Source organism: Grammomys surdaster, unplaced genomic scaffold (genome assembly GCF_004785775.1).
Source record: "Grammomys surdaster isolate TR1022 unplaced genomic scaffold, NIH_TR_1.0 165, whole genome shotgun sequence".
Classification (NCBI taxonomy): domain Eukaryota; kingdom Metazoa; phylum Chordata; class Mammalia; order Rodentia; family Muridae; genus Grammomys; species Grammomys surdaster.
The window spans coordinates 5,350,683-5,360,880 of record NW_021604613.1 but is presented as its reverse complement, the minus strand read 5'-3'; the positions used below and the strand labels follow the sequence as shown (position 1 = coordinate 5,360,880).

Below are 10,198 nucleotides of genomic sequence, written 5' to 3'. Positions count from 1 at the left end.
CCACACTGAGCATAACTTAAGCATATATAAGACCTCAAGCCATGGCTATGTAATAACACACTATCTCCAACAAGTCTATACCTAATATAGCAAGGCCGTACTTTCTAAGTGTCACTCTATATGGGCCAATCATTCACATACATGAGTCTATGGAAAACACAACTATTCAAATCACCACATTCCACTCCCTGGCCCCTAATGGCTTGTAGCCTTAACAATATGCAAAATGTATTTAGTACAACTTTGTAAGTTCCAGAGTGGACTATCAGAAGCTCAACAATTTTCACAAATTCAAGTTCAAAGTCTGCTATGAGATTATTACAATCTCTTTACTGCAATTCCCTATTTTTTTAAAAGGTTCACATGCTTCCAATATACAATAACATAAATTATACATTATTCTTCCAAAATGAAGAAAGGGGAGAATAGTAAGGAAATACTAAACCAAAGTAAGACTCAAAAACAGCTGGGAAAACTCCAAAGTCTACATCTGCATGTCAAATGTCAGACTGCTCTTCAGATAGCCAATTCCATTCTGTTTTGTTGCTTGCAAAACACTTTCTCCTTTGTCTCTTTTATTCTTACTTTTTCTTACTTTTTCTTTATTTCTTTTCTTTTCTTCTTTTTAATCAAAGCCATTTATTGACCTCCAGCAGCACAGCTCTGCTCTACTCCAGGGTTTGGCATGTATTGAAAATACAAGAATCCAGGCATGGCAACTGGCTGACCAACGAAAGGAGTGGATACATTAACAAAAGGGCAGCTGGTAGCTTACAAAGGTGACTTAGTTGACCGGGGCTGAGCCACTGTGCAGTTAGTTACTGATGCTGCTGGGACCAGGGATGTGGCTACCTGCCAGTTCCTCGCTCATACTGCAGGAGAGAGAAGAATGGTACAAGTCCTAGCTTCTCCTTGCCCTTCAGGGAGGTCAACTCCTCCAGGCTCACATACTCCACCACCTCAGCCTGTAGCTGGCCTAGCAGCTTATAGGCCTCACACATGGTTCCACTAGTGGCCAGAAGATCATCCACATGGATTACTTTCTGTGAGGGTTCTAAGGCATCTTTCTGGATTTCCATCCAGCTCAGCCTTCCCATACTCCAGAGCATAGGAGGCTGACCCAATACATTTCTGAATGAGCACAGAGCCCACACTCAGCTCCTGAGCTAGGAAAATGCCAATCAGGAAGTCAATCTTGCTGCTGTGAGTAGACTTCATGTGACTAGCCAGGAGGCAGATGGAAGCTCTGAAGGAGTCCAGATCTTTTAAGAGGGGCAAGATATTCCTGAACAGCACTCCCGAGATGGGGAAGTAAGGGAAGCTGAGGAAGCACTGCACCACCAGCTGCAACCCAGGATTGGACATGGCTGCATGCTGGACTGTTTTCACTTTGTTTTTTTTTGTTTTGTTTTGTTTTGTTTTTTTGTTTTTTTTTATTGGATGGTTTATTTACATTTCCTATGTTGTCCCCTTACCCCATCCCCACCCACCCAGGAACCCCCAATCTCCTCACCCCTCCTCCTTCTTCTCTGTGGATGTAACCTCTATCTACACCCCCACTCCCACCTCCCCATCCTCAAAATTCCCACCCCCTGGGGCATCCAGCCTTCATGAGGTCAAGGTTCTCTTCTTCCACCTATGCCCAGCAGGGCCCTCCACTCTTACATATTCAACTGAAGCGCTGGATCCCTCCCTAAGTGCTCCCAGGCTGGTGGTTTAGACCCTGGGAGCTGTGGTTGGTTGGTATTGTTGCTCTCCTCATGGTGCCACAAATCCTTTCAGCTCTCCTTCAGTCTGCATTCTAACTCCTCTATTGAGATAAGCAGCATTTCTTTACAGTTATCCTACAGTTGTATCATCTCTAACATCTTGGAGTCTCTGATGCAATCCAGAGTTCATCTCGACAGCACAACCTAGTCCAATCACACAGATCTAAGCTTTTGAATGTGAACCCTTGCCAGAGCAGCCATGTTGCTCGATTAAAATTCCTCTACAAAATATATGCCATTTTCTTATATATATAAAACAATTTTAAATAGATACTATCTTTAAATACATAAAATTTCATTTCTTGCCTTCTTACTATGAACAATTAGAAAGCTTTTCAATGTAATAATTAGTAGACACTGGAAAAGACCAAGGATTGTATCATAATTCCTGAGACATGGGAAGAAAACTAGAAATCTATCCAACAAATTAAGCATAAGGGGAATTTTAGAAATTTAAGATCACAAAACATATTCTTTAAAAGTTCAACAATTTCCTTAAAAATAAAAGGAAAAATGGACAAAGATACTAGGAGTATGAGGTTGTGGAGTTTATGTAATAGTGTTCTAGTGAGGTGATATCTAAAAGAAAATTCTTAGAGGGATGTGGAGAATCTACACTACCCATTCAACCATATGTGTCTTAAATTCTGCCTTCTACAAAAGAATATGAAACTGTTAGCTAATATTTTCCCAGAGCTCACACTCCTGGAAATGATTTTTAAGGTTCTTGTCAGCCAGGAGAGAAAGATGTAGGGACAAAATGGAAAGTTGGTACATTAGTAAAGAGCCTTAAATGGGCCTATTTATTTTAAGTCTGAAAGGTATCTTGAGTTACAACTGTTTCAGATCTGTAGTAACAATCTTTTAAAGCAAATCACTAGGAGTCAAACTGACCTTCAATTAATGCAACAGCAAAAAGGCCCAAGATCTTTTTAAGTTTATAGTATTTAAAATAATTTTTAAACTACAGTTTACATATTTTCTGCCATTACGTTTTCACCTTCTAACACTTCCTATTCACCTACCCTAGGTCTATCACAAACTGGCCGTCAACAGCCTTTTAAGAAACTATATATATAAATTAAATATATATATATACATATTAGGTGAGTATATTGTATATCTAATATATATTTAATATATATGAATAAATATTCTTAATTATAGTCATATATCTTCATCCCATAATGTTTATACATGTGTATGATCTTGTGTTTGATCACATTTTATTGGATAACAAACTGGAGGCTTTTTCCCAGGAAGACCATTTCTTCCACTCTTAGCATTCTGCAGTGGACCATAGTTCCTTATCTAGGTTACTTGGTGTTTCTATTGTTCAGATCTTGTTTAGGCACCCACATTGATGAAACTTCACTGTGTTATCTTTATTTTATTTCTAGTAGAAATAATATCACACCAAATTTATATTTCTCTGGCTACTAAAGTAGTTTTATGGCGTCTCTGCAATGTTCCCTCGGCCTGAGGTGTATTATTGATGCATCAGTTAGTATTGGGCACAGTATATTCTCTTGTTTTCTGCATTTAGATTGGTTCCATTTCTCTGAAAGAATCTCTGTTGAAAAGGAAAGCTTTTGTTTGTTAGTTTTTTGTTTGTTTGTTTGTTTCATTTTGGTTTTTTGTTGTTTTTGTTTGTTTGTTTTGCTAAGGGATGAAGAGTGTACTCTTCTGTGGGTATAAGGATAACTGTGTGGAAGATTATAATGAACTCTGATACATTAGCAAAGTAGATGGCACCAGTTGCCCTCCAAGATTCGTCATTCTCTAACCCCTGGTAGTTAACTTATCAGGTATCAGACATTGTTTCCCTCTTCTTGAGTAGGATATAGATTATTTAGAAAGCTTCTGGCTTCTATAAACATATTTGTGTCACTATTATGCCATTAGAGTTAATAATTGTGTGTAATAGGTATCAAATCATGGTAAGTTCATTGGTTGCTTTCTCTCCAATAGAAGCTTTCATGGTACTTTCAGCACCATGAAAGCTAGTCCTCAAGAAGGACATTTAGTTATAGGGCCGTGAAAGGGGTCTTGGTTTTTGGTTGAAGCACTGGCTGGAAGTAGCCCAGAGACCCTGCAAGGGACAGACATTTATTACACTGCTCTCCCAGAATTCAGGCTTCTAACACTTGGTGTGGAACTCCATTGACCTGCACTGTTCAGTCACATAGGGCAATGCAGCCCCTCCCAAAGAGCACAGGTAGAGGGCATGACTACAGGCCTCAGGCTCTAGAGAGATTTACATTCTGATGAAATACCTGAAGGCCAGAAGGCAGAGCCAATTATGTATTCTTCCCCAGACCCTTCCCTCTTCTCCCTTCCTATTTAACTCAGGTCTGCCCCAAGTTTCACAGGAGTGCATCGAGATCCATTTACCATCTGCCATGAAAATTTACCCTTTTGGAACCATGGACTTTCACGTGTCTTTGGGGCCTGCCATGGGAATACGCGGAGAAGGCCTTTAATGCTGAGCCACTGTAGCCACAGCCACTGTGCCTAACTTCCCACCTAGAACACCTCTCTGCATTCCAGCCACGGGGACTTGCTTCTTCAAGCAAGCTATCCTGGCCGCCAAGTCTGCTAAGCCAGTACAGTAACCGAGTCTCTCACACAGGGCACTGCAGGGGGTTCTCTTTCTTCTCTCCCCCCTCATTTCTCTTGGCTGTCTGGTCATGCCCACATGCCCTCAGTCTTGGTCCTTCTGTGGCCTCTCAGTGGTGACTGAGAGCCCAAGGGCTTGAGACTAGTCAGTCTTTGGCCACCTCCTTGATCGTGGATCCACAATTCAAGAGCTCTGCTCCCCTGTGGAACTTCAGACTGAGTGAGAACTCCTCCCATAGGCCAGAGCCCTGTAGCGTCCACCCCAGTGCCGTACATGGAGTGAACTCAGTCAAGACTCCCAAGCTCCAGGCTCCAAACTAGAGCCATGGGAATCACAACAGCCCAACAAGATTCAAGAACCCATATCCATGCCCACACCCACGCCTGAGGTAATCATTCCCCACATTTAGTAATACCAACTGCAGCTTTGCTGGCTCCTAAGTTTGAACCGTATGCAGTTGAAATAGTAGTAAGTAATCTTTAACCTCTGGGAGATACCAATAGCAACAGAAATAAACTATATTACTTTGGAATCTCTTGAACAATCTTGAGTACTAACATTCTATTGTCTGCTTAGTTCATTGTACATCTAAGGCTTTCTCTTGAATTTTTTAGCTGAATTGGTGTTTCACAATTCTGTATTCATTTAAGCTTGGATACTTCTCAATGTTTCTATTTCTTCTTGAATTCTATTGCAAAGTTCCGTATTGTCAGTTAGCTTTTATTATCATTCCTGTAAATATTTCTGAATCCTGGTATTTTCAAAAAGGCTTATAAATATTGGTAGAATTGGATTATGCTCTGGCCTGGAACAAATGTATGTTTGGGCAGATCATTGCTGGTATTGTTGCTCTTATAATGATTATAGCCAGTGCTACTACTTCTGCATTAGCTTTAGCACAAGAGGTACAGAAAGCTGCATTTTCTTGCAACTTTTTTGCAGAAGATGTAGAAAATGCAGAAAATGTAACCAATGCCCTGAGTATCCAAGAGGATTTGTACTGATGGCTAGAACAAAGAATTGGCATATTATATAACATACTGGAGATCATGGGAGATGAGGTACAAGGAAAAAAAAGTGAGATGTTATTCAGAATGTCTCGCTTGATATTTATGAATTTGTATTACTCCAAAAATGTGTAATAAGTCAAGATAATTGGTTCAGAATAAAAAGGCATAAGACATAATACTAACAGTTATTTAGATTTATTAGCTGTGTATAAAGATGTGAGTTTACAAAATGCAAAGCCATTGCCTTTTGTCAATGCTAGCTTTGCAAATGATATTCTAAAGAAGTTACAGGCCAAATTTGTTTCATGGTAGTTGTATACATTTCACTTTTTGGGTGTAACAAGACTTGGCTTTATGATAATTTTTATGCCAAGTCTATTACCTATTCTTCTGAAAGAAATCATTAGAGCTTTTACAGTTGTCAAAGCAGAGTTACGTAAGTTCCAGGTCCAATATCTTATCTAGCAGAAGTTGGTAGTCAATGACAGGCAAGATTGTGTGAAGGTTCAGTGACAGTTCCAAAGTGGTATTCAGTTCAAGCGGAGGTCCCAAGGCTTGACACTATTAGTGAGGCTATGGAGTGCTCACAAAAAGGGACCTATCATGACTATCCTCCAAAAGACCCAACAAGAAGCTGAAAGAGTCAGATACTGATATTTACATGCCACCAATTAACAGAAAATGCTGACAGCTGTGGTTGAATTAGGGCAAAGCTGGAAGAAGCTGAGAAGAAGGGCAACCTCATAGTAGGACCATCAGTCTCAATTAACCTTGACTCCTGAGATCTCTCAAACACTGGAACACCAACCAGGCAGCATAAACCAGCTGATATGAAGCCCCAACACAAATGTAGCAGAGGACTGCTGGGTCAGGGTTTAGTTAGAGAAGATACACCTAACCCTCAAGAGACTGAAGGCCCCAGGGAATTTAGAGTTCCAGTTGAGTAGGAGATGTGGGCATGGGCTCACCCTCATGGAGACATCCTAATGAAGACCGGGAGTGGGGGGACGTATGGGATGTGGAATAGTCAGAGGGTGGACTGGGAGGGGAATAAAATTTGGAGTTTATAATGAATAAATAAATAAATAACAAAATAAATAGATTTAAAACAACAAACAAACAAACATAAATAAAAAATAAATAGTGTTTTGAAAACCTTCTCAACATAAGACAGGCCATAAATATAAACTTATTCGTGAGCCAATGATGGGTAAGAGCTATGTTTTTGTACGACTACATAAGACAGGCACAACTTTCTGCTCCATGACTGATAGAGTGTGTGGCTATTATAGAGAAGCAGAAGGAGGAGGAGGAGGAGGAGGAGGAGGAGGAGGAGGAGGAGGAGGAGGAGACCGAAAAGGAGAAGGTTAAGGAAAAAGAGAAGGAAAAGAAAAAGACAAGTAAGATTCTCTCAGAGGTGCATCAACCTAAGACAGGACATGAATACTAGGATTCATGTACAAATGATGGGTAAAGTCTACATTTCTTGATGGGAAGCCTAAGACAGGGACAGTCTTTCTGCACCAATACCTAAGAAAGCTTTGACTTATATAGATAAAATAGACATGTCGGGAGGAAATCTGAAGTTAACTTTGACTGACTTATTGCTTGTTATTAATCATGATTGAGTGTGTCAACATCTTTCTTTATTTTTAATTAGGACATGAGTTATATCCTGCAAAGTTCCTCCACTTACACATGAGCTCCAATTACATTTACTTCCTTGAGAGACTGTCAAAGCCTGAATGAAATGGGCTTAGTCAAATGTAGATACTGCATACCATAAATTCAACACATAAGCATTTCTGGTCATTTTTTAATTTCCTAGAATTGTTCATGCTTTCTTTTGCTTGCCTTTAAAAGACACAGAGAAAATACACACACAGATGTAATAGTATTGACCAGCATCCATCCCTCCTATATTCTGTCTCTTGTATCTTCTTTCTGCCTTTCTTTAATCATCCTCATTTCCCAAGTCATAGTTCATAAATTGACTGACTAGCAGGCTTCTGGAAATCATATATATATATATATATATATATATATATATATTCAAAAAATAAAGCTCTCCCTGCAAAGAGAAATATTATTTTATTATAGATAAAAATCTTGGTGATAATGAGACTATAACAAAGATTCAACTTTCTTCAAAAGCCAAGATCTAATGAATACCAATTCTTATTAGTTTTGTAATTATCAAATAAATGAAAATAATAAATGAAGACATTTTTTAAATATTCTGGTGGACATATTAGATACACAGGTACAGAAAGATTGGGCTGTCTCAGCTATTAGTTTCAGTACTGTTTGGTATTATTTTTGTTTTACTTTGGTGGAAGCTAGTTGTCTATTAGTAAGCAATTTGCAGATAATAAATGACAAATTTTTAAAAATGTCATTTTAAGCACCATCAGAAAACAACATTAAACAGAATTTTTTGAGATGTGATAATTAAGTCATCATATTTATGCCAATTTCAAATTGTAAAACATATATCATTAGTTGAGTCTAATCATATATAATGTTCATAATAAAAACTAAATAATATTCCCAAGTAATGATTAACAGATGTGACATATGAAAGATTTTCAGTTATTTTGTGGATCAATATATTGGGTAACCCATTTTCCACAAGTAGGGTGGCATGACTTTGAATTTTGGATTCATCAGAGGACTTACTCACTTATTTAAGTAATATATGCATACTATCCAGGTAACTCACATTGTAGCTATTAAACATTTTCAGAATAGTAATGGTAGCATTCAAAGATGAACACCCCAAGGGAGAAAGTACAAGTGGTATAATTACACTTCAAAGTTCTTAGCAGAAAATACTAACAGCCATTCTATGAATATATTATTGCATAGAAGTTATATTAGTGCCGGGCGGTGGTGGCGCACGCCTTTAATCCCAGCACTTGGGAGGCAGAGGCAGGCGGATTTCTGAGTTCGAGGCTAGCCTGGTCTACGGAGTGAGTTCCAGGACAGCCAAGGCTACACAGAGAAACCCTGTCTCGAAAAACCAAAAAAAAAAAAGATAGAAAAAAAAAAGATAGAAAAAAAAAGAAGTTATATTAGTGAGCTGATAACCAACATACATATATATTTGTACCAGAACACAGAAAAACAGAAAATTAATCATAATCGGAGAATTTGTTAATGTAAGAATAGATAAACCATGGAACTAGCCCAAATATCACCCAGAAATAGAAATAAATATAATAGACAAATGTAAGTTAGTTTAGTAAGTGAAATACTATAAAAACATTAGTTTTGTATTATAGTGTGAATGATTTCACAAGCAAATCTTTGAGTGAATGATCAAAAATAAAGTTAAAATATTGATGACATTAAACTCAATTAGAGATAAAGCACAGGGATTCATAAAGAAAACTTGCAATAGTACAAGTGAAGATTTGCCTCAGTTCAAATATATTGGTTAGAGAAAGCAATAGAGAGAACTGATTCCATTTTCCTTGAAGTTTTGGTCAGTTTAGTATATTATTTAGTAAAAATTAATTGGACTGCAAACTCGCCATTTGTTTGCTTTTATAAATGTGCAGCATACTTTCATTAAAAAGTTACTAAACTATTAACAGCTGAGAAATACATATAATCTTTAGAGTTATTTTAAGTACCCATTTATTGTAGTTAAAATGTAATTATCCTTTCTTTGTTTTTTTTTTTTTAATTTAACAGAGCTATGAAATTTTTTGTTGGGAAATGATATAACAAAGAATATCCTTTTGAAAAAGTAAATCTTGAGTTACAGGAATTTAGCTCCTAAATATGATTAGGCATCAGGAAATTATCAAGTGTTATCCTTTCCAAATCTGTGTACAGATTATTTGGTAAAAGAAAGAACTTTAAGGGACAGTAAAATTATAACAAGCTTGAAATGATTTTATGTCATAGGATGTGAATATTTTATGTTATATCAGTTTATTGTGTTGCTTATAAGTTGAGGCAGTACCTTAAATTGACCATGGATAAAACTAAGAACATCAGGGCTACATAGATGGTTCAGCATGGAAGCAGTTATACTGTTATTTTTTAAACACATATACGAATAATTAAAAACAATAACACTAATTTTACTGAAGAGAAAATTCTCACTTACTTCTACGTATACGGCAATGATTGCATATAGTGCAATATTTTGATATTTTCACTATCTATGAAGAGATGCGAAAATGGCAAATTTGAACATTTCCTTCAAAACCAACCTACTGAGGATATTCTGAACAGAATTATGTCATTCTCAAATTAAAATTTTGGTGATAAAATCTAATGCCTCAAATATGAATAAACTAAATTAAAATTCAACTTTCAGAATTCAACCCTAATCAAATATGACTGGTATCCTTAAAAGTTTAATTATTAATTGTAGCTGCCCAATAACCATGAACTAACTGGATTTACCTGAAAGGAAGGCTAGAAATGAAAAGGAGACAGGGGGCAAGAGAAGCATGGAGCCAAGACAAAGTTTCTGATCAAGGCTCAAAGTTTAATATTCAGCACTTTGTATATATAGGAGAAACCCAGGAACTCATCCTTTGTTTCAGTTGGATTATGTTGCAAGGCAAGCTCAGTGGGCAGTCTATTCTCCTAAGTTCCTAAAGGAAGTTGTTCATGCAGCTAGGGTAGATGATTCCTCCTGGGTCCTATTGTGGCAAAGTCTATTGTGGTATACATGGTCTTATTCAGCCTGCTAAAGGCTGGAGGAGGGCACAATTCTCCCTTTTTATGTTTTTAAAGATAAGCAATACCAGTAGCTTGATGGGGCAAAAGATTTACTT

General features: G+C 37.4%; 1 pseudogene; it reads right to left on the bottom strand.

Annotated features, from left to right (window-relative positions):
• Positions 1 to 848: 848 nt before the first annotated feature.
• LOC114619778 lies at positions 849 to 1,365 on the bottom strand (annotated as a pseudogene).
• Between the last annotated feature and the right edge of the window lie 8,833 nt (positions 1,366 to 10,198).